Source organism: Triturus cristatus, chromosome 5_2 (genome assembly GCF_964204655.1).
Source record: "Triturus cristatus chromosome 5_2, aTriCri1.1, whole genome shotgun sequence".
Taxonomy (NCBI): Eukaryota; Metazoa; Chordata; class Amphibia; order Caudata; family Salamandridae; genus Triturus; species Triturus cristatus.
The window spans coordinates 1,026,932,293-1,026,958,950 of NC_140588.1; positions in this window are offsets into that span (position 1 = coordinate 1,026,932,293).

Below are 26,658 nucleotides of genomic sequence, written 5' to 3' on the forward strand. Positions count from 1 at the left end.
TGCCGTACCAATGCAGTTCAGTCATAATAAGTACATAGTTTAATTAACAAATAGAATCAACATACACGTTTTGAAGTCAGCATGTAACAGCAAAATGCAAATGTTTTAGCAGAAAAAGAAAGAAACATAGTACAAGGGATGTCAGATATCACGGTCCACAGACAAGTAAAAAGAGAACCGAATCAATTCAATGATTTGCCGTTTATCTTCAAATAACACATGTAAATACAAACATATGTAAAGTGCATCAATGTAGTGATTTCAGAACAGCCGACACGTGTTTCGTTACTGATGTAACTTCTTCAAGGCTGTTAAGGTAAAATCAAAAAACCATTTAAACATAAACACTCCTTATAGTATTTCTAGTTCAAAGTCTCGAAATTAGTCTCAACAACAGAGCCCATTTGTCCAAGAGTGGTAAGGTAAACAAACATGCATAGCTACAGCAATATTCACAAAAGACCCTAATACTAGGGTTTAACCAGAGAGCAGGAGAAATAGATCCAAAACACCATGTCACCCGTTGTGATGAGTAAGATGAGCCAAGAGTTCAATCAGCAGTAGAAAGAGTAAAGGAAGGATGCCATTGGAACCCAAGGTGCGATTTGGCAAGATTGTTTATAGCCAGTTAAGTCAGAAAAAGAGAAGTCTCATAGCGTTACCTTCTGTCTAATTTAGTCGAGTAGTAATGAGTGGTATCACGCCGTATTATTACCAGGTCTGGTGCCAATTCTTAGGCAGGATATTCATCGAAATGAACAGGATAAGTAAGGAGAATCTACTTGTTTTCTGAAATGAAAATGTGAAAGAAGATCATGTAACGTTATAGGCTTAATTAGAGATTAAGTGTCAATTGGTTTCCTAGCGAATAGGCCTTCACCAACTGGATTCCGGCATCTATATACCTTGTATCAATGGTCCTGAGTGGGGGGATTTTTTTGAAATGGCGTAGTTCAGAGATCCCACGTCCGAAACTCTGAACTTATGTTCTCATTTCTAATGTAGTTTCGCGGCACCCCAAGTACGTGCCTGGGCAAAGGAGACGTAAAAAAAGAACATAGAAAGAAAAGAAGTACATAGTGGGTCCTCAGCTAATCCAGATCCATGCAATAAGGATTTCATTACTTTAAAGAGACTAACCACTATTTGCAGTTTCGATGTGGTCGGAAGTAGTATGCAGTGCCCCTTCCGCAATGTCCAATGTGTAGAGAGATTGGAGACGAAAGACGTTCGCCACGACCTATGGATATGGTTACCCTATAATATATCATAAACATTCGTCAATATACTATGGCAAAAAGTACAATCTTACATTTAAGGAGGGGGGTTCAGTGTACTCCAGTAGCACATAGAACCCTCCCAAGCGAAGGTGATAGTAACATATATTCTTACCCCCACAGAGGTTCTTTTCTGTGTACTGTAAATTCGGTATGCTCGTTGAAAAAGGTCACGCTATTGTAGCGCACATCCTTGTGTCAATAATACACGGTATGTGTAGAAGAAGTTCTTTAACATTCGTTTGAAAAGTATGATCAATCTATAAGGCAAAGGAACCCATTATCACCCGATCCTGGGAGTATGGCATAGTAACACACTTCCGAACCAAAATACAGTTGTAATTACAAGTAGCGCCCAAATATAAATATTGGGGCCACTCTAAGTAGATATTGCGGGATGCCGAAATGCGTAGACAAAATTTGGAGTCTCTAAAACGACACTCAGTATCCAGTATGTGATGAGGCAATTATGCGGTAAACACACCTCTCATAGTAGGAATAGTACGCGTCTTATACAATGTTTGCAGACAGGCACGTAAGCACTTACTAGTATAATTCTTACTTAGTCAAAGAGCAACGGAACCATGTTGTTGAACGTCTTCTCACGAAAGCACTATGGTAGGTGCCTGTAAACAGAACCAATTTACCCGTTACGTAAATCTTGATAAAAGTTAATAGAGGAAACTAAACCTCCCATTCTAGCGCTTAATAGCGTCCTCAAAGTAAACGCGAGCTCGCGTTGAGTCACTTACTGGTTATGATCTTCGAACCTCGGACCCATAGTACGGCGGATATTCGCAGAGGCAGTCTGTGACGGTCCCGTCACTACTCTTTTAAATCCAAGTTAGAAAGAGTAAACAGACTTCGCATCCCAGACGGACTTCCTGTTCCCAAGTCCGATGTAAGCAGGACTACACTTCCTGCTAATTTTTCGGCCATATTGGAAAGATAGTTATGTCACGCATAGAAGTTGTGATAAATCCGAACATTGTGCCGTATATCAATAGTCCTAGCCATGGAGGGTGATCAGAAATCAAACAACCACCCCTGAGTATGGCAACAAATTTTTGAAAAGCATCTCGTCCATGTGAATAATTCTAGTCTGCGTCTTTCTATAGCTTCTCATGACGTCTTAAAGGGCCATCTGAAAAAATCTTAATCAATGTCACACCCTGTCTTATCACAGCCCTATGAGCAAAGTAGACCAAGGGAAAAAAAGGAGAAAAGAAGAACAGTCATAGGTAGATTAGTATGCCAGCAAAGAGGAGACTGTAAGGCTTAATGTGTAGAGTGTGCAACCAGGTCATTCCAATTACCAGCCTGAATATTATGACAGCTTGCAGTATCCAAAATATTAAGACCCCAGACATTTAGTCTCTTAGAAACACTTGTAACTCCCTATCAAAGTTAATTCCCTGTTCTACGGCCCGTAACCTGATAATCCATTGTGCCTCAAGTTTTCTGAGATTAAGTGTGCGATCACCCCCTCTAGGGTGGTTGAAAGCTTGGGTAATCCCATGAAATTTATTATTATGCAGTGAGTCATCTGAGTGCAGGGTATTAAAATGCACTGCCAGAGGGTAGCTCTGGTCATTTTTCCGAATGGCCCTCATGTGTTCCTGAATCCTTTCCTTCAACGCACGAATGGTGCTGCCAATGTAAATTAGATTACAGGTACATACTATGCAGTAAACCACAAACTTGGAATCACAGTTCATGAAGTCTTTAATGTAGTGAGTCGTACATGTATTGTATTTGAATTCCTTTATACCATTCAATGCCAAGGGGCACATGTTACAATGAGTACACCTATAGAATCCCTTTGGTTTTGCAGGTAGCCATGAAAGAGTCTTAGGCATGGGTGGAAGGTAGCTATTGCATAGTATGTCCCTCATCGTTTTGTTCCTTCTGTGTATAATTCTAGGTTTACCAGTGAGGTGTTTCTCCACTGATTTATCACACAACAGAAGGTGCCAATGCTTTGATACTATTTTATTAATTGCCCTACTCTCCACATGATAGTCTGTTATGAGGCCTATTTCTTTGGTCTTGGTGTGTTTCTTGTTCGTCATGCTCCCACTCTTTTTGAGGAGTGAGTTTCTAGGTGTAGAGAGTGCTCGATTCCTAGCGGTTTCAAGGATCTTTGGTGTGTAGCCCCTACGCACGAAACGTTCCTGTAGGAGTTGTAATTCATGCATGAAAACCTCATCCTCACTACAGTTTCTATGGAGGCGGAACATTTCGCCTAGAGGGATGGCATTAATTTGTGTCATGGGGTGGGCACTGTCCGCATGCAACACAGAGTTACACGCCGTTTTCTTTCTGTATAGTTTTGACATGATTTTGTTGCCTTTAACATAGAGGGTAATGTCTAAGAAGGCAGCCTGTGTGGTGCTAAAGTTTGAAGTAAATTTGAGATTGTACGAGTTGTCATTTAGAAATTCTGTTAGAGAAATGAATTGGGATTGGCTTCCTGTCCATATAAGAAAAATGTCATCAATGTACCTCCCCCAATACATGATGTGTGCAGTTAGTTCTGGCGGGCCGTTCATCCACAGGTGTTGTTTCTCGAACATGCCCATGTAAATTTTTGCTATGGATGGCGAAAATTTACACCCCATGGCTACTCCCATTGCTTGTTGGTACCACTCCCCTCTGTACATGAAGACATTATTTTCCAGAACCAGTTTGGTCATTTCTAGAAGCATCAATGTATGACCATATAGTGTAGCATCCCTCTGGAATAATGTATCCTTTAGAGCCCGTAGGCCTGCTTCCCATGGGATGCTGGTATACAGCGCACACACATCTAATGTGGCAAACGACATGTCAGGTAACCACTCAATATCCTCCAATTTGTTTAACAAGTCCCCTGTGTCCCTCAAATAGGATGGAAGATTGAGTACAAAAGGTTGCAAGAAATGATCAATGTACTCCGAAATTCGTTCGGTGGGGGAACCCAGACCAGAAACTATTGGTCTGCCCGGGGGAAACGTAGCTGGTTTATGTACCTTGGGTAATACGTAAAAACAAGGTGCTTTCGGTGTGGGATTGAGAAGATATCTAGCTTCTCCATCACTGATTAAACCCTGTCCTTGCCATGTTGTCAGTTTAGACTCAATCAAAAGATTGATGTTTCTCAAGGGATTTCCTAATAGCTTAATATAGGCCTGATGATCTGATAGTTGCCTATTAACTTCTTTGTCATAGTCACTCTCTTGCATTAGGACAATGTTGCCTCCCTTGTCTGCCTCTTTTATTACTAGATGTGTGTTGGCCGAGAGTTTTCTCAGAGAATAGTATTCTGATTTCGACATATTGTATCGGTAGTGTTTGTTTTTTTGTCTTAACTTATCCTCCAGAGCATGCAGATCTTTCGTCACGGCTCTGTAGAATGCGTCAATCATATTGTCTGCTGGTAGTCGGGGTATAAACTGCGAGGCAATCCTCAGCCCACTGTCCCAATTAGTATTCATTTCTATCCCCAGATCTCTCAAGACATTAGACATAGAGATAGAGTCATCATTTAGTGAAGACAGAACATGTACATTAACAATATCATCAATAGTCTTATGACACGGTGTGATCACCTGATCAGGGCAAGAAGTAGGGGTCTGATTCTCCTCAAAGTATTTTTTAAGTTTTATTTTTCTCACAAATTTGTACAAATCGACATGAATATTAACAAAGTCCGGTTTACTAGTTGGACAAAAGCTCAACCCTTTCATAAGAGCCATTTCCTCACATTTAGATAACTCATGGTTTGACAGATTAACAATTTGTACATGATCAGGAGATTCTGCCACCGCAGTCTCCGTATTGAGCTGGTTGTGTGTCGTCTGCATCAATTCTTTACATTGCGGGCCGAGGATCTGGTATTCGTTGCCCCTTCTCTCCCTGCGTTTCCACCTCCCGCCCCTTCTAGTTTTTTTGAGGTGTCTCGGTTGTATATATTCCGAGTCCCCTTCCGATAACGGTTCAGCTCCTCTAAAAAAGAAGAGCTTGTAGTGGGGTCCAAGTGAGTACCCTGGGCAGCGGTTTCCGGTTCAGTAGTGTGGCTCGTTTCGCTACAGATACTAGAGATATCTGACCCACTGGTAGATGGTACACTGGGGGCACTAGTAGTCGCCATATTTATAGGACCTCTAGTGGGTCGTTCCTCGTCAATTTTTTTTGCAAAAGTAAATACTCTGCCATTTTTATAATCATTCTCGTCTCGTTTGAATTTTCTCATCTTTTTATCTTTAATGTATCTCTGGTGACCACTAAGAATATCTTTCAAAATCTGATAGTTTTTCTCAGTGGGCTCCGGTAGATTGATGTTTTTAATCTCCAGTTCAAGTGTTTCAATGTCCTTTAATAGTTTGTTTCGCTTACGATCTGCATGTCGGATGAGGACATCCATCATTTTATAGGAGGATGAGGTAATAAGTTCCTCCCATTCCTTTAACAGGTCTGGGTCCAAATCCTCAAAAGAAGGAAAAATAATAACTCGGAGACCTCTGGGAATTTGCCTTATATCAATGTACCGTTTCAAGGTGGTGGCATCCCACCACCTAGAGAGCTCCTGTTTTTTTAGTCTCTCTAACTTGATGAATTTGGATCTAAGGCCCTCCTGCTCAGTGGAGGCCTTTTCTTCGGGATTCGTGAATGTTTTCCCGGAACACAGTTCTAGAAAGATTTTGTCTCTTTCATCATCAAAGTTTGCCATGTCAGGTTATGGTATCCCACGACACGGGGGGGAAAAGAGAATAACAAAAAGAAAGGATAATTGTAGTGTGTAACGAACACAATGCAAAGAAGAGAGTGCAGACCTCCACAACAGCTTTACAATAATTGAGGAAAAGGTAGTGATGGAATTAGGTCGCACATCTATTCCCTAGTCGCTAGAACAGTCTTTCAAGGTGCCCATCCGGATAGAAGAGCATCCCACTACCTAGGATGCGAGAGTCCACTAGGCCCAGAATATGGTGCTAGTGGCTAGAATAATCTTTTCAACAGGGTACTATCCCGGCACTCCAAGTACCAAAATCATGTATCACACAGTGAAGTGAAAGGCGAACCGTCTGACCTAGTTTAATTGGCAGTTACAACTTTCCCCACAGTTATTCCGGTCCGAGGTTCGAAGATCATAACCAGTAAGTGACTCAACGCGAGCTCGCGTTTACTTTGAGGACGCTATTAAGCGCTAGAATGGGAGGTTTAGTTTCCTCTATTAACTTTTATCAAGATTTACGTAACGGGTAAATTGGTTCTGTTTACAGGCACCTACCATAGTGCTTTCGTGAGAAGACGTTCAACAACATGGTTCCGTTGCTCTTTGACTAAGTAAGAATTATACTAGTAAGTGCTTACGTGCCTGTCTGCAAACATTGTATAAGACGCGTACTATTCCTACTATGAGAGGTGTGTTTACCGCATAATTGCCTCATCACATACTGGATACTGAGTGTCGTTTTAGAGACTCCAAATTTTGTCTACGCATTTCGGCATCCCGCAATATCTACTTAGAGTGGCCCCAATATTTATATTTGGGCGCTACTTGTAATTACAACTGTATTTTGGTTCGGAAGTGTGTTACTATGCCATACTCCCAGGATCGGGTGATAATGGGTTCCTTTGCCTTATAGATTGATCATACTTTTCAAACGAATGTTAAAGAACTTCTTCTACACATACCGTGTATTATTGACACAAGGATGTGTGCTACAATAGCGTGACCTTTTTCAACGAGCATACCGAATTGACAGTACACAGAAAAGAACCTCTGTGGGGGTAAGAATATATGTTACTATCACCTTCGCTTGGGAGGGTTCTATGTGCTACTGGAGTGCACTGAACCCCCCTCCTTAAATGTAAGATTGTACTTTTTGCCATAGTATATTGACGAATGTTTATGATATATTATAGGGTAACCATATCCATAGGTCGTGGCGAACGTCTTTCGTCTCCAATCTCTCTACACATTGGACATTGCGGAAGGGGCACTGCATACTACTTCCGACCACATCGAAACTGCAAATAGTGGTTAGTCTCTTTAAAGTAATGAAATCCTTATTGCATGGATCTGGATTAGCTGAGGACCCACTATGTACTTCTTTTCTTTCTATGTTCTTTTTTTACGTCTCCTTTGCCCAGGCACGTACTTGGGGTGCCGCGAAACTACATTAGAAATAAGAACATAAGTTCGGAGTTTCGGACGTGGGATCTCTGAACTACGCCATTTCAAAAAAATCCCCCCACTCAGGACCATTGATACAAGGTATATAGATGCCGGAATCCAGTTGGTGAAGGCCTAATCGCTAGGAAACCAATTGACACTTAATCTCTAATTAAGCCTATAACGTTACATGATCTTCTTTCACATTTTCATTTCAGAAAACGAGTAGATTCTCCTTACTTATCCTGTTCATTTCGATGAATATCCTGCCTAAGAATTGGCACCAGACCTGGTAATAATACGGCGTGATACCACTCATTACTACTCGACTAAATTAGACAGAAGGTAACGCTATGAGACTTCTCTTTTTCTGACTTAACTGGCTATAAACAATCTTGCCAAATCGCACCTTGGGTTCCAATGGCATCCTTCCTTTACTCTTTCTACTGCTGATTGAACTCTTGGCTCATCTTACTCATCACGACGGGTGACATGGTGTTTTGGATCTATTTCTCCTGCTCTCTGGTTAAACCCTAGTATTAGGGTCTTTTGTGAATATTGCTGTAGCTATGCATGTTTGTTTACCTTACCACTCTTGGACAAATGGGCTCTGTTGTTGAGACTAATTTCGAGACTTTGAACTAGAAATACTATAAGGAGTGTTTATGTTTAAATGGTTTTTTGATTTTACCTTAACAGCCTTGAAGAAGTTACATCAGTAACGAAACACGTGTCGGCTGTTCTGAAATCACTACATTGATGCACTTTACATATGTTTGTATTTACATGTGTTATTTGAAGATAAACGGCAAATCATTGAATTGATTCGGTTCTCTTTTTACTTGTCTGTGGACCGTGATATCTGACATCCCTTGTACTATGTTTCTTTCTTTTTCTGCTAAAACATTTGCATTTTGCTGTTACATGCTGACTTCAAAACGTGTATGTTGATTCTATTTGTTAATTAAACTATGTACTTATTATGACTGAACTGCATTGGTACGGCACTGTTTATTTCCGGAATAACTGTGGGGAAAGTTGTAACTGCCAATTAAACTAGGTCAGACGGTTCACCTCTGAATCCTCACCTGCTCAAACTGGAAACAGGAACAGCCTTTGTGAAGGAGAGTATTTCAGTGCAAACTGGTCATCCATGGCGGAGACGATTAATGCATCGGATCCTTTACCACTTCATACTTGGACATCTGGCCTGGTTTGCATTGTTTATGGAAAGACTTCAAAGCTTTTGAAGCTGTGATGAGCTGTGGCACAGAGGCAGAATCCCCACTCTCAGAAGGCAATGAGGGAGGAAATAAAGTTATATCAGGCAGACTTAAAAAAGTGTCCCTAGGTCACAACATTAAAGAAGCTTTAGGATAACTTTGTCACAGTTATACACGATTATTTTTAAATTTGAGATGTGTTATTTTCAAAATATATATGGACAACCTCCTCCACAGGTTTATAGAAGAGAACTTGTTGGATACTTCTTGGTAAGTTCCAGGATGTAGTCAGGTGCCATAGACACAGGAGGCAGGGGTCTGCCTGGGGAAGGAGAGGGAAATAGAAACACTGAATGAGGAGTAGAGAAAAATAAACAAGCGTTGGCAAAGCTAACAGTTTTAATGCAATAGTTGCCACAAAAAGAAACATTTTTTAGAAAAAAACATGCCGATACTTAAACATGGCCACCATATATTAGCTATAAACATTTTAAAGTTCCATTTATTTACCTTTGTGGCTATCTTAGCAGTGATATTTTTAATAACAATACTCTAGGTTGTCCCATTCATTTTATTATTTGTGAAGGAGACAAGAAGAAGTTACAACCTAACGCAGACTGTTACATTCTTACAATGTCACTTAAACTCTATCTAAGAACAATTTTAACCAGAAGAGAGAAAATTGACCACTGTCTAACTGGGCACAAGAAGTAAGAAGCAAAATAATAGCCAGTACTCAAAGATAAGATATAACAAGCATTTACAATGCAATGGTCTCGGCATTGGTAAAGTTAGAGCTATTGGCATTGCTCATGACATTATTTTTGTTTATGTTTTTGTTTTTAAAACATTTCAAGAAACGGCATTGTTATTTACAATGTCAATAGCTTAATCACTCTCCAATGCGAGACCTAGTGCATTTGCACCCACACACAGATTAAGCTATTGACATTGTAAATAACAATGCCGTTTCTTTACATGTTTTAAAAACATAAACAAAAATAATGTCATGAGCAATTCCAATAGCTCTAACTTTAACAATGCCGAGACCGTTGCATTGTAAATGCTTGTTTTACTTGGGCTCTGAGAGCGAGTAGTGAGTACCCCGTGTGCCCCTTGTCTGGGTGGGGCTCCTCAGCACGCCGGCGATGACCTCTTGAAGGTGGTGGTTCTTCTGGCGGTGCCCTTCCCTCCCTTTCTACATCTGCTTTAGGTGTCCCGTGTATACTGTAAGTACTGCTCACTTGTAATTTAGAATATTTTTGATTTTGTATTTCTCTGTAATACCCTATTTGGTGAGTGTCTTCATGGTATTGACTTTGTGTTGCATTTCTTTTGAATTTTTGTAATACAATTTTAAACCAGAAATGAACGTGTCCATGCGAAATGTAACTGGTGCTCATGTAAAGTGCTCCAGTACCTTCAGGTCAAGTTTGCGTTTTTTTAACATTCACAAATGGAAAAGGGTCCCAAAGGGCTGAGAGGACGTGGTGTAATGGCCAGGGCTGCCGACATTGGAACTGGGGAACCAGGTTTGTTGGCTCAAAATCCTGTGATTCTGGGAAATCATTTCTAGTTCCCTGACTAAAAAATAATAGAAATAAACTTATTGTGCAAAGTAACTGGTGCTCATGTAAAGTACTCTAGTAGCTTTAGGTCAAGTTTGCATTATATAAAAAACAGAAGAAAAAATCCCTTTTCGTGAATGAGTTAACACCCCAACTTGGAGAATGTACTTTTCAATGTGGCAAATAAATGTCCACATTCATACTGTTTTACTACTAAAACTATATAGCACACTAACAATAATGTGTAGGAATTGGGTTTCCGTGAATATTTACGTTTTGCTTTGATACGTGTTGCCATGGGTATAAATTGGTGATATCTCTGCCTCGACCTTGCTTCCCCGGGTCATAGGGGTCATGGAGGCAAAGAACGGAAGAACATGCAGGCAGCTATCTCGGCGCAGTACTGTGTCATTCACAGAATAGGGCCAGCTAGGCGAGTGCCGTGGGCTGGGTGAGAGGACGGGGACTGATCCCGCCAAAATGAATTGTATCTGCGTCGTTAGTTTTACTTGCACATCTTTCGTTCACACCATTGTAGTATCATTTTCTTTTTGTGTTTGTACGCCAGTTTCTGTTTCGTGTCTTGTGTGTAATTCGTATACTCTGAAGTCCTTATGTGATGTAATTGGTTCTATTGTAAAGCGCTCTGACACCTACTGGTATTGTACGCGCTATATAAAAACGCATAAATAAATAAAACAGCAAACAAACCATGGAGGAGCTAGGGTGTGAGATGGAGTGAAACATGTATCGTCATTGGGGTACAGTGGCGGGCGCCATCCTTACCCGTGGCTCGGCCAGGGCGACTGACGCTGGAATCTGGGGCTCACGGTTCGATCCCTGGCACCGGCGGCACGTCAGCCTAGCACCATGCGACTCTGGGCAATAGCTTGCTCAATCTTCCCGACGGCCCCCAGCGCCAGGATGCCTTCGGGTAGCTGTTCGCGCTTTACAAATACTGGATTTCACATTTTAACCCTCTCGTCTTCCTTGCGGCCGCTTTGATCTCCGTGTGACAAGAGTTTAAATGGCTGCCATAAACTATCTGCTGAGGCCTCCACAACCCTCACAACTGCCCTACTCTGGACAGTCTCCTGTGGACCGATGCAGAGCAGACCAGGGGGTGGCGGGCTTTACAAAAACAGAAAACCGTCTGAGGCAGCTGCCTCTGCACGAGACCTACTCCGACTCCGCCGAGGCCTGGTTGGGGCCCAGCGCCGGTAGATTTAAAATAATGTATTTCACTGCACACTCGGTCACGCAGACTCTTTTGGGGCCTGCGTCACATCAGTGCTGACTGGTGTTCTAAGTAGATTAGACCTGGAGCAGCGCAAGTCACCTGAGAGAGCGGTAAATGCGTGTTCGTGAAAGGAACTCTAAGGGCATGGGCTAGAAATGTAGCAGAATCCATTTCTTATGTCTACAGTAAACATCAGAACATAACACAATAACACACGGCGCAAGGTAACAGCACAACAAAACAGAATACAACAGAAAACCACAGTACAAGCAAATTATCGAACTGCAATAAATCAGCACAAAAACAACAATATAACAAAGCAGACGTGCACAAACGTTCATGTCCCACATTACTACCACCAGTATCCTTCCATAATATACTAGTAAACGATGCCCCAAGCAAGAATAAACTATCAAGTGCATACAATAGCGCAATTCAAAAATGTTTTGTGCTCTGCCCCCCAAACTAGGGTATTGGCATATCAATAAGTAGCAATGAAGGGATGGGCAAGCCAAAGAGATAAACTACTGAATATATTATATACACGGATATGCATCACACAGAAACGCCCTCTTGGTATATTTGATAATGCATATATTAGTATTGGTGGCAGGCGCAATTTTGGCCGCTGAGTAAACGATGCACTATTTAATCGTCCACCGGCTAAATGGCAGAATTTATCCACTTATGTACTATGGGGGAGGTGTCTGGATAAATAGGAAACTTGTATTAGTATTATAAAAACTATGGTGGTTGTTTAATTAAACTTAAACTGTTCCTGAAAGGAGAACAAGAACATTCTCAGAAGGGTAGTAACCAAGCACGGGACATACGTGTTGCAAATACCGACTCAATAGCATGTGCATTAACCTACTGAGCTATCAGCTTGATCTGGACGACAACACTAGGTTCATGGCCAAAGCCTGTTCTGGTGATGAGTCCTAGCGCATAAAGTAAGTAACGATGGGGGGCCCTAGAAAACATGAAACCAGCTGACTGACTGGTACCGCTTAGAAACTGTAAGGCGGGATATAAAACCCGAACAAGTACAATTGTCGGATGTGTTCACTTATCTGCAACAATTGATAGCGCTTTGAAACAGAAAGGCGGTATATGCTATATGAACAACAAGTACCGATCCCTGGACATGTGTACAAGCTCCAGGTAGTGCTGCCGCCGCAGGAGGCACGTCTGAGAACCAGCCAGGTACTCACCAGTCGGGGACCTCTTCTTGACTACTGTCTGAATCTTCCCAATCGGAGGTCTCTCCTTGACTAGAGTCGTTGTATTCCCAGTCTCCCATCGTGGCCGCGTCTGTCTGTCCGTCTGGTCTCTCCCTCGCTTCGGTCTTCCTGGCCTCTGTGTCCGTCTCGCGGCCTCTTCCTCAGCTTATGAAGGGAAGGGGTCGTTGTGTCTGGAAAGCGCCGCCAGCACCCCCCCCCCGCCCGCCCTCTTTCATCCAGAATCAGAGCCCTCCCCTGAAATCTGAAGTTTGCACCGTCCAAGGCCAAAGCGGGAACAAGAGATGATAGAGAGGGGATGAGGCACGTGGAGGAGCCGGGAGGTGAGGGAGCAACGCCGGGACACCACCGCCTTTCTCCGAGGCACAGCAGAAAATGCCTCGGAGAAAGGGAGTGTCCTTTTCGGGTTGGGGGGCGTGTTTTGCTGTTGTCTCCTCCCTGAGACTTCTCGCAAAAAACACGCCCCCCGATCCGAAAAGGACGGGGCTTCAACGGAGTGACTGGACCTCTTCTCCAGTGGCTGGCCAGCATTTAAGAGGCCAGCCAATGGAGAACAGGAGAGAAGAGGGGCGGGTGCAAGCCCCTCTTCTCAAAGTCACTCCAACTCATTAAATCTCGGAGCGAGACTGCGCAAGCGCAGCCTTTCGCAGCCGAGACCTAAAAATGAATAAAACCTGCATTGTCACTGAAGAGAAAGAAACTATCTTTTGCTGGATGTGAACAATTTGCACAGGCTCTGTACAGCCACTCAGAATAAAGGGATCCAAATGGAAAAGTGGGATGAACTATCACCCCTTGCAGTGTGCTAGCAAGGCAGAAGGAAAATGGGAATTGCTATTAATAGACCACAGGATGAAGCATGCGGACCAAAAGTCCCTCTCTGTGTGTAGCGCATGTACGAGTGTTTGGAAGAACAGTAGTCTGATGAAACAGCTAAAGGTGTCACTAAAACCAGACATAAAAAGGTGTACAGAATGTCCTAACCTGCTTTCTCTGGTGGAATAAGGCTCTCCATCTGGCTGCATGTGTGTTTTCATTCTTTTCCCTCCTGGATCCTTAGGGGCCCGATGTGCGGGCACACGGAGCATTGGGAGGGAGGGAGGCAACTCAGACCCAGACCAATTTGTGTGTGAAAAAGGCCGCTTTATTGAAACAGGTGCATAGAACAAATTCCAAACCTGGCAACGGCATTACCAAACTAAAACCTCGCTATACATTAAATACCTGACCCCTGATCCCCCACCCCTACGATCCCCTCAAAGTTTCCCCCACCCTGCCTTTTACAATAACAAGAACATTGCATAGTATTGCAGTTAAAAATTATGCGCTACAATAGGAACCCAAATCCCTTACCTGCCTTTCTGCAACTGTAACTAACAAACGTCGACCCTGAAAGTTAGACTACCTGCCAACCGTTTCCCAGCCCCTGCTCACAACCTTCCAACACTTAACCAATAACCTCTGCCAACCCCGGCCAATTTTTCAAAACCCCGCCAGCTCCTGTTCCAAGTGACAGCGTAGATAAATTGTCCCATATGCACCTGTTCTCAACAAATGCGGCCCCCAGAAAAAGAAACAGAAAGACCACCCAGGAACCCCAATTTCATAAAAAAGGGGGAAGGGAGGGTGGAAAAAATGTTTCCTCTACAATGCCCTGCTCCCAGCCACCAGGTCACCAGAACCTAAAATGGTGGCTGTGAAAGCGAGAAAGATCCCCTTATACAATTGGGCTATAATTGGGCTACAGCCCAAAAGCAGCCCAAATCAATAAACAGCAGAAAATCTACAAAATAGCTTGCCAGGCCAGCCCAGCTCCTCCTAATCTGCCCGGGAGCAGACCTCCCTACGCTCGGCTGCCCCCCAAGTCCCACTTGGGAGGGAGGCGGGCAAGCCAGACCGAGATCAATTGGTGTGTGAAAAAGGCTGCTTTATTGAAATAGGTGCACATAACAAATTCCATACCTGGCAACCGCCTTATAAAACTAAAACTTTGCTATACATTAAATAACTTACCCCTGATCCCCCCAGCCCCTACGATACCCTCAAGGTTTCCCCCACCCTGCCATTTACATAAACAACAACACTGCACAGTATTGCAGTTAAAAATTATGCGCTACCATAGGAACCCAAATCCCTTACCTGCCTTTCTGCAACTGTAACTAACAAACATCTACCCTGAAAGTTAGACTACCTGCCTACCCTTTCCCTGCTCACAAATTTCCAACACTTAACCAAAAACCTCTGTCAACCCTGGCCAACTTTTCAAAACCTTGCCACCCAGGAAAAAGGCAAGGCAGATCTGCTGCCTGCCCCTTTTTTCTGCCCCCCCTTCCTATTAGGACTCTATTCTCCTGAGTGACTATGAAGATTTAGGGTCCAGCCAAACCTTACCTAGTTTCTTAAAGGTATAGGTCCATTCCAATCTCAGAAAGGTAGACCCTATCCCCTCCGAAAAATTATACTGTGTCAAAGTGAATTTGTTTAAGCACCATCCTACTAAAACCTACTTCCCTCCAAAACTTGCCACCTCTGTGTTAAGCTTTCTTCTCGCCCTGCCCACCGTTCCTGGGTTAAGCGCCTCACGCTAAACTTTCTTGGAACAAACTTAGTCCAGATTACAAAAAACAGCCCGCCCACTGTTGTTCAGTCAATGCAAAATTCCTCTTCATACTTTACATGAACACAATGCCCTTCTTCTTACCCAAATCATGTTCTCCCAAGTGTATAACCAAATTGTCTGGTTACCTATTACCCACCATCAAGCTGGTCAAGCACGTGTTATATTTTTCCATAACATGCCCCCATTTACTTATAACAATACTTTAAAAATCTTTCTGTTAAACAAGATTCTGTCCAAAATAACTCTTGCGGACTTGAAAGTGAACCCATTTTACGAAAGAGTGCCCCACTACCCAAATAGTCATCTCCTCAGAAAGGGGGTCAGACACCGAACCTGAAACGAGAAAGATATGTATGAGCTCATACATTGTTAGCTACCGTGCCAAGCATTGTCATTGCTTCGCAAGTAGCGATTGTAGCATTCAGATGACCAACGCCCCAGCTGCCTGATGACACTCCTTTACCACCCTCTATTGTTGGCCTCTGCTGCTGCCCCAATCCTGAAAGAGTGAGTCCCCAAAGTCCGCGCCGTCGCTGCCAAGCTCTTATAAAGCTAACCTCAATACTGGCAGCAGCTGAAAGGCAGTGGCTCTGCTCCCATTGGCATGTTTAAAGAACTAATCCCTCATGCCCTATGGACGCTGCTCGCCAGCCCGCTTCCCAAATGCAAGGACAAGTGAGCAGAGGGGAAGATGCCTTCAGCACAAACCAATTTCCTTTACCCCTCTAATCTGTCTCTGACTTCCTCAACTAAATTCGCACCCCGACTTACGTGGTGCGACATCCTCCCAGCTAACCCCCCCCACCCCTTCTAGTCCTCCAATAATTCTAGTAACCGAAATGGCCAAAAAAACCTTCAGACCATCAATGTGGAAAACAAAAAGGTCTCAAAACCATCTGTGCCGATATTTGGTAATATCTGAATCACCTGGCCCAACAACAGTCACAACAAGGGTTTCCCAACATGCCTCATCTGTCCTCGTTCTCTTGCCCATCCCTCTAGCTTACTCGTACCCAGTTCACCTGCTGACAGCGCATAAGCCTACAGCAGCTTACCCACCCAGGCAAACCTGCTAATTTCCCTGCAATCGTGACTTTGAATAAACTCTTATCAATCATATAGCATCCTGTGTTGCCTACGTACTACCACTGAAACGGCATGGGCGTCGGAGATCTGTCGGCCTCCTTGGCTAGCCCACAGAATCTCCCATACTGCAAACGAGACAAAACATCCGCTATGTCATTGTCCACACCTGGGACGTGCAGTGTCCTGAACGCTATGTCATGGCACAAACAACCTAAAGCAAACACTGTTAACAACTTCAGCCCTGCTCGTCCCTTGCTGACTGGCGGTTCACTATTTCCACAACCGCCATAATACCTACTCAAAATGTAACTTTCCTGTGTGCTAGCTGCGACTCCAACAATGTCACTGCCACTACTAAATGGAACAACTCTAGAAATGCAATACTCCTACCTCCATCTCTCCATTGTGCCTCCCTTGCCAAAACAGGCCAAAAACCCTAACTGCCTGCCGCATCGCTGAAAATCTGTACCTTCCATATCAAATCTTCATTCCTTGCAAGTGGAATCCCATTAAAAGACTGTAAAATTACCCTCCACATTCTCAATTTCTCTATTACTCCTGCTTACAATCTCACATAGTGATGAGGTGATCTTTGTCCCACCAATGCCCGTACCAGTCTCCTACAGAAAGTCCTCCCTACTCTCACTACTCTGCATGTGAAGTTCAAATGACCTAACAAGACCTGTACCTCCTTGGCTGTCACTTTCCCCTGAGCCAGCATCATATCACACAGCTCCAGCATTTGTGTTTCTTGTCCTCCGGTAAGCGTGCCTGCATTACACCTGAATTGATCCCCATTCCTAGAAACAACAGTGTCGTGCTGGGGCCCATCTCCTTTCCGGGTGCCAGCGGCACCCCCAACTCTCCCATCGGCTCTTTGAAGTTTTCCTGGACATCCTGGCCCTTTGTGGAGCCTGAGACGCCCACAATGCAGAAATCGCCCGGATAATGTGTCACCAGATTGTGGCCCTTGCGCTTATAAACAACCACTGTAATAAGGTGCTACTGGTGCAGTTCAGAATGCAAAATCTCCTCCTGCTTCCACGGACGGAATGATTCCGCAGTCAAACACACATACACACATCACATGCTGGTGGGGCCCATAACACCAACATTCATTCCACATCACACTATCCGTGCCTTACAAGAAAGAGATATATATCCTGATCCTGAACTGCATCTTTTTCACTTCGGATAGAGGAAAACACATCTATTGACTTACTCTAACAGTTCCTCCATCCGGGAGGTCGAATAGATCATTTAGTTGATTTGGAATTTGATGGAAGAAACACTTTAACTCTCATATTTAATCAATAAAATATCACAAGAAATAATCACCCGACACAATTCTTCAAATAATAATTTTCTTTATCTAATTAATTTGCAAGTTAAATCCTAACAATGCCATATTATCTTTTGTCATATTTACCTATTCTGGCTAATTGTCGTTTTCTAAGTCAGCACCAGTCCTCAGAAAGATCATCAGTATTCTAACGTCCCGTCCTCTTCTGTCAGCATGGGATGTCGCATAGAGTAGCATCGATCAGGGTGCGTCTCAAGCTCTAAGGGTGATGACCAGCAGCACTTTCCCTCTCTAGACTACTAATATTTATACCAAAATTTACATATAATAGTATCACTTTCTTTATTTCCAGGCCGTTGATTGGTTGAATTCAGCCTCATTCCAATACATTAAGCAACATTTTCTAATATTCTCATACGGATGATGAATATACTAGGCGCATGGGAAAGGATGTTCCCAGGTCAGGGAAGTATCAGTCTATTGTGAAAAGGTGGCTTTTGGTTCCCAACTAGCAACATTTGTTTCAAGTTCAGGGACATTGGCATCTCGCCCAGAGTAGTCTTTATGGACCTGGTCTGATAGTTCATGGCTGGGTCACAATGAAGTCGGTGCAGGCGCATCTCTCCATTTATTCATTTGTGAAGTCACGTACTTTAGCTTAGGTCTCGGTTGGTAGCCATCTTTTGGTAGGCCAGAATAGTCAACTTAAGTGAAAGAAACACAAATCGTAATTAATACATGGAAATGAATAAAACATTGTTAATCCCTTACTAATACCCTTATGTGTATGCATTTATCTAGCCATATGCAACATTTAAAGCCGTTAATGCTGGTTTATTTAAGCGCATATCACGTTAACACTGCTTAAGCTAAACATATAAATTTAATATGCGTACAACTTAGTTCACTTATTATTTTAGCCATGCCAATGCATTCCCACATGTATTCTCTTGGTTAATAAGGTTGGTTAGTTTCATCACATCAAACAATTAATTATTAGAATTAATTATTCATCATTTTAATATAAACTTATATTAATGGATTGGGTATACTAAATTTTTTTATTTTTCCCGCTCCATCACTACCACACTCAATTAATGCGCCTGACACAGAACAGCCCATCGGTAATGCTTTATCTACGTACCATTTCCTCTTGAAATGGATACCCAGAAGATCCCAATCATCAGGATGGACTGAAAGCAAACGGAAAGCTAATTTTTTATGTCACATTTTTCCATTTGTGCCATTGCGCCCACGGTCACCACAAGTGACATGGCGACATCAACCACTGTAGAAAGGTGCTAAAACAGTCAAATAATGTGCATCACATAGAACAGCCCATCGGTAATGCTTTATCCACGTACCATTTCCCATTGAAATGGATGCCCAGAAGATTCCAATCATCTGGATGGACTGGAAGCAAACGGAAAGCTATTTTTATGTCGCATTTTGCCCTTTGTGCCGTTGCGCCCACGGTCACCACCAGTGACATGACCACGTCAACCATGTAGAAAGGTGATAAAACACTCAAATAATGCGCATGACATAGAACAGCCCATCGGTAATGCTTTATCCACATACCATTTCCCATTGAAATGGATGCCCAGAAGATCACCACCATCTGGATGGACTGTAAGCAAACGGAAAGCTGGTTTTATATCGCATTTTGCCATATGTGCCATTGCGCCCGCTGTCACCACAAGTGACATGGCCACGTCAACTGATGAGTATAAAACAGTAACCTCCTTTTCGTCAATAACCATTCCCTTCTGGGCATGATAATTGTTGAATGAGTTTGAATTAACCTGGCTCCTTTTCCGGCATTACCCCGATGGGTGACACAATAAAGTTTTCAATGGGACAATCGTTGAAAGGTCTCAGCCATTCCCCCTTCCCTCACTACTTTGTCTAACTTTTCTTGCACTACTTCTCTATGTTCTTTCCCTTAGTAGCCCCCGTCACCCCTGCAAACTGCCACTGTTGTTGACTCTCTGAGCTGGCCCCTCCGTGTTGCCACTGTTGGCCCCCTTGCTGATGACCAGCCCCGGCCCCAAAACAGTTGACCAATGCAAGCCTCCCCCATACTTTGATCACTCGTGTTGGAATTTGCAGAACTCACGAGTGCACACTCCTTTGTTGACACTTCAAACAGGACCCTCCTGACCCTGCCTGCCCTCTGCCTGTACTTCCCGTCCCTCCCTGGCCCATGCATAACCCCCCCCCCTTCATCTGCACTTTCCTGATCATGTCCCTATCCATGACTAGTAGCCACGCAGCGCTCAGGATAATTTCCGCAGTACACACTTGCGTATCAAAAACGCAGCCGTCCAATTTTTTATGGTCAAGGGCACCCGCGGCCGCTTGGCCAATTCCTACTCTTCCACTTTTAGAATCATCTTTAGCACGCACCTCCTTGTGCAATAATTTCAGCATTTCAATGTATTCACTGTTCCATATGCGTTCTTTGGTTTCCAGCAGTAAATACTTTACTCTCTTTACTCTCGAGGTTATCTTTTTCTCATCAGACACTTTCTCCTCTTTATCTAATTGCTCTGTGCTTGTAATCCCTTCGGCTTTTACTCTTTGGTACCTACTCCTATATCTAGAACGTACCTACACTTCCTTCATCTCCTCTCCTCCCCCTTTATTTTGTCCACCCCCCATCCCAAATGACACCATCACTGGCTTTTCCCAGCCTGCCTTTGTCATTACCTGGCTCCAGTGTTGTTGCAGTCCGCCTCGTCAGTGCCGGGGATAATTCCGATTGGGCTGGCCTCCAAAGGCCCAACGCCCTTTTTGACACCTGAAAAACACGATGAGACACATTACTCTGTCCCTCCCATCCTTACTTCTTCATTTCTCAATTCGCCTTCTTCAAGGCTTTCATCATCAAAGTCTAGTTCCTTCCCATGAGCCCCTAGTGGTGCTGATTGCACCCGCCGATCTTCCCCTGTATCCTTTGACCGCTTATTCCTGTATTCCTTATGCCTCGCTGACCGCTGAGGTCTGCCGGGTGTTGGGGCCCACAAAACCGCTCTGGGCCTTCTTATGTCAGCCGCGACAGGATCCCCGCTGGTAATGGGGGCGCCACTTGGAGGTCCGTCCTTGCTTCTCCTCGGTGCCTGCAAGTCGCTCCCACGCTCCCAACTCTGCCGAGTCCGGTCTTCCAAGCCTGAAAAATCAATGACTGGTCTGGTGTGCTGGGCCTAAGCAACCCCTCTCCTATCTCCCGTCTTCTCTTCTTGCCTATGCCTGGTCTGGTGTGCTGGGCCTAAGCAACCCCTCTCCTATCTCCCGTCTTCTCTTCTTGCCTATGCCTACGGTACTAGCCCACCCCCTTATACAGCTCCCCCACCTCCCTGTCACTGACCCCCTATCTTCCCCTTCACTCTAGTCCAACCAGGCTGCTGCTCCTGCCGGTGACTAGACCTGACCAGCACCTGTCCCCAAATCCCCTCCACCTTGCCTAGTCCTGCTGCCCGTAACTCCCCCTTTTGCCCATTCCACCCAGTCTCCCGCCCCTCACCGCTAATCCCAAGGACACACCCCTGGCTAAGTACGCATCATTCTGCCCTCCTCTGTCCAGGCCTTTCACCTCCTCATTCCATGAAGTGAAAATATCTAATCCCTCCCAAGCCTGGCTACCTCCCGCAGGCTCCCAACCCCCCGGGCCTTCCTCTTCCTCCCACTCTGAAGGAAACAGTTCCAGCACACCCATAACAGGGTCCCAATCTAAATTGCTGGAGTCCCATGCCTACCCCCCTCCTCTAAAAATGGTCCCCTTTCTGGAGGAAAATCCTGACCTGACCCATCTCCCAAACAATTCCTCTTGAGCGTAACCCCCAGAGGGGGGGCAACAGCCTCCCACTCACCTTCTGCCTCGTTATCCTGTCCCAAGTACTCCCAGGGCCCCCCGTGCTGGGGGTTCATAAGTCCTTCTTTCCCCCCACCCTGGTCGATAATCTTCCATCCTCTGATAAGGAATTCAAAAACTAAACTGCTGACTAACTGCCAAAATGTTTTCCTCTACACTACCCTGCTCCCAGCCACCAGGTCACCAGAACCTAAAATAGTGGCTGTGAAAGCGAGAAAGAGCCCCTTATACAATTGGGCTACAGCCCAAAAGCAGCCCAAATCAAAAACAGCCCAAAATCTAAAAAATGCCTGGCCAGGACAGCCCAGCCCCTCCTAATCTGCCCGGGGGCAGACCTCCCTGCGCTCGGCTGCCCCCCAAGTGCACCGTAGCAGTCATTGGCGGTGACCGTGCGCAATAGAATTAGAGCAGCCCAGTACGTCTTCCTATGACACGGAAGTGATCCCAGCGCGTGCAGTGCTGATAGAATCAGCACAAGAGAAGTTCTATTAAGGGAGGGAAAGACGTAAATCAAACCCACCTACAGCAGGCGTTATGGAAGCTGGAACACTGTGGTATGAGGATAAGGTTGCAGCTGGAGGAGGGGAGTGTCCGGGGCTGCTACACGTAATTACATTAACGGGCAATCATCTGGGGATGAGATATTGGGCAAAGGATACAGGCTTAAGTCGAAAACTTTTGAGCAAGCAGAACCTGACACCAGGGTCACTGTTGATATACAATGAAAGCTCGGACACCAAAATTATTTTTTAGATGAATACTTTAATTTTAAAATTAGAGTTAAGGCCCACAAGCCAACACAACAGAAACAAAGTAACACGACTAATAACTAAATCGCTATCTCGCTAACATTCTACACATAACCCCTTTGATTCCATGCTTGGAATTCCATGTTATTATGCAGTCTGATATTAACGCAAAACCACAGCTGCACATCCTTCCCCATGCAATAACTCCCTACCCTTGCAAAAAAAAGAAAAGAAAAGAAAGAGATAATAATACCAATACAAATATGAACATTTGTCCAAAAAAACTGTTATGCTTGAACGAAACATTCTTTCAATACAAAATATAATCATTCAACTTAGCAGGTAACACTATTTTTCTTCCGTTATTTACAATGACAGTATTTTGCTGTGCCTGTGAATTCGCATTTTCTATTTGAACTTCTTCACAGGATTCATGTGTACGGCAATTTTCACACACATTAAAATTTCCACCCACTATAATATCTCTCTATTGTTGTTACAACACATCTTCGACACATTGACACTGTTCTGTACTAGACATATCTAAAAAATTGTTTCACATTAAGTTCATCTATATCAGCGTCTTTGTTATCAAACAAAAGTTCTTGCCCGGTTTTAACCCCTTCGATGCTCATGACGGAACGGTTCCGTCATGAGCATCGGTTGAGCTGTGCTCATGACGGAACCGTTCCGTCATGGCCCCGCCCGCGCTAGAACCCTTCAGCACCGCGGGGGAATCCGCGCAGCGCTGAAGGGGTTAAGTAACGCAACTGCACTCTTATTCCACTAACCTTTTTTCTTTCGGTAACACCCCACTATCAGAAACTCTAATGAACTGATTAGGTGAATAATATGCAGAGCTCCCTTTCTGTACTTGCATAGGTTTTCTGACTAGTACCAAAGCTCCAACAGAAAATCTTTTGGTTTTTGTTCTGTGTAAATTATCATGGTAAATGTTGTCCTTAATTTGCTTTTGTGTCAACTTGTCTTTTACCTTTAAATCCAAATCCTTTACTTCTCTTGAACAACTAGATTGTTTTCTCACCTTAGCAGTCAATAAATTACAACTATCTCTCCCTCTCATCAAGAAAAAAGGAGTATGTTTAGTAACTGAATATGGTGCACTGTTATAGCTTGAAACCTGTTCTCTCAAAAAACCTGACACACTTAAATTTGATGCTAACACCATTTGAATGCCTTCTTTTAGATACCTGTTGACTCTTTCTACCAGATCATTAGGCAATGGACTATACACTGGTGTTTTTTCTTGTTTTATACCAATCTTCGTAAGAGACTCCATCATTTTTCTTGAAGTAAGCTATGTGCCATTGTTCTAAACAATGATGTTTGGAAATCCTTCTGCTGCAAATATTGTCCTTAAATAATCAATAACCACTTCAGTTGTAATACAAGCACTAAACTGATAATGTATCCGCATTGAGTAATAGTCTGTGAGAACAATTAAATAACGCATTTCTTCAGTAAGAGCCTTAAATGGTCCTGCAAAATCTAATCCTAGTTTTAACCATAGACCGTTTGGTATAGTGGCCTAATGCACTTCTTTTTTACTGGTTTTCCTGTGTTTATCTGACTTCACACACTCTACACACTTGTCAATACTCTCATCTACATCTGTGTCCATTCCCGGCCACCAGTAGTGTTTTCATAGCAATCTTGTGGTAGAAGTTGCCCCAGGATGTCCACAATGAGCTAACCTCACTTACTTCCTTCTTAAGATGAATGGTGGTATAAACATATTGTGCCTCACTAGTACTTCTCCCTCCAACTCATCTGCTACTTGTATATAACATAGTTTGATCTAAATTCCGAACAGATGGCCAAACGTTCATCACTTACTCAGTCACTTTCTGTAAAACTGTGTCCTTTTGCATTGCCTCGTTCCACTCTTTCTCTGTTATTACCCCGTCACAGTAATCAATGGCAACTACAACAGCAACAATACATTCATGTTCAAATGCAATCCATTCCTCTTGAACATCCAAAACTAGCATTATTGATAGGCTATCTGCTCCCATATTCAAACCTCCTGCGATGTGTCTAGCCTCAAAATGTTATTCTTGTAACCTAGAAATAAACCGTATCAATCTGGATGAAGCAGTAGCTGTGCCCCTGCCACACCCATCAAACATATAGATTAAAGGTTTGTGATCAGTTATTATTTCAGAACTTTTGCCCCATAAGTAGATCTTCAATTTTTCAACAGCCCAAACACTAGCCAAAACCTCCCTTTCTATTGGGATGTATGACGTAACAACGCGAGTCATTACAACGCATGCAGTTACAACGCAATCGTTACAACGACTGCGATGTTACCACGCTATGCCATTACAACGCAAGTCTTTACATCGACTTGCGCTAGATGGCGTGCTAACATTAGAAAAGTGTAATTTACTATTCCAACTCCAGTCCACTTAACAGTAGGGAAGGTGTTGGGATAGTAAACTGCACTATTTGTAATGTTAGCACGCCATCTAGCGCAAGTCGATGTAAAGACTTGCGTTGTAATGGCATAGCGTGGTTACATCGCGTCGTTGTAAAAGTTTTGTTGTAAAAGTAGTGCGTTGTAAAAGTTGCGTTGTAATGGTTGTTTACCTTTCTATTGTGCTGTATCTTTTCTCAACTTCTTTTAAACCTCTTGATATAAATGCCATGGTATATTCTTTACTGTCTACCACTTGACTAAAGACTGCTCCTAAACTGATACCACTGTCATCAACTGTAATTATGTTCCTACCATTGGGATCGTACAGTCTCAGCGCTGGTGCCCTCAAAATTGCTGGCTTGACCTCCACAAAGGCTTTGTCTTGGTCTGTCTCCCATTTATATTCTTTTTTTTTTTAAGTAACCTTCTTATTGTCTCCACCAGGAAAGCATGTCCATGTATGAAACGAGCATAATACTCACTCATTCCCAAAAATGATTTCAAAGTCTCTTTGGTTTTGTGAACTGGTGCCCCTCTGATTGCCTTAACCAAATCATCCTTTGGTTTAATGCCAGCTGCTGACATATCAATTCCTAAATATTCAACCTCTGTTTTCAAGAATTTACATTTGGATATGCTAACAGTCATACCTCTGCTTTCAATGATACTATAAACTCTATCCAATAATTCATTATGCTCCTTCACAGTTTTAGCATGGATCATAATGTCATCCTGGAAGCTCTGAACCTCCTGCATACCATCAAATAAAAGGTCCATTAACTTCTGGAAAATGCTGGCAGCGGATGCCAGTCCAAATAGTCACCTTAAATACCGGTAAGCTCCAAAAGGTGTTATGAATGTTGTCAAATCCTTTGAGCTTTCCGTCAATTTTACTTGGTGGTATGCAGACTTAAAGTTACTAATTGAAAAATACGATGACCCACTGTTGGAATTGAGCATTTCTTTTATCTTTTGTAAATGGTGACAATCAACGACAATGTTCTTATTTAATGTTCTTAAATCTGCACATAATCTGATTTCTCAATTTTTTCTTTTAGCCATAACTATAGCTGACACCCATTCAGATGATTTGTTTGGTTCAATTATTCCATCTTTACATAACCTAGACAACAACTCTTTTAGTTCGTGCCTTACTGATAATGGAACTTGTCTTACTTTATGGATTACTGTAATGGCATTGTCCTTTAATATAATATGATGCTCAAAGCCTTTCACGCATCCAATATGTTGTAAAAATACTTAAGAGTGTTTTTCTAAAAATTTCCTCAACACTTGTGTTCTCAAAATTGTCCTCTATACTGAGTACAGGTTAATCACCCAATAATAATTAGTTCTTGTACACATGGTTTGACCAAAATACCAAGTCTTCCATGGTCTTGCCATCCCACAATAATAATAATAATAATAACAATAATAACAACAATAATAATAATACACACATTTGTAAAGCGCAACAGCTACATCAAACAGAGGTGACCCTGCTATGTCCCTGCCTCTCACAGACACATATATTTTGTTTTTGATGCTGCATCCTTTAAATTCCAAAGTGTTGAGGAAGTGCCCATACATTTCTAAGATGCCAAACTCTATAAACACCTTTGGATTAACATCAGACTCAAATAGTATAATATTTTTCCAAAGACTATAAAACTTTTGATCTGCAAGCATTGAAATGGGGGACCCTGAATCTTCCATTATATGTAATTATTTTTCCCCAATGTGCACCATACCTAGCGGTCCTCTAAATCTGCTCTGTTTGCTGTCAACTGTAAACACTATGTTAGAACACATATCTTCATTACATTTTTCAATCAAATTCACTTTAACTTTGTTATACATTTTAGCATTTCTGC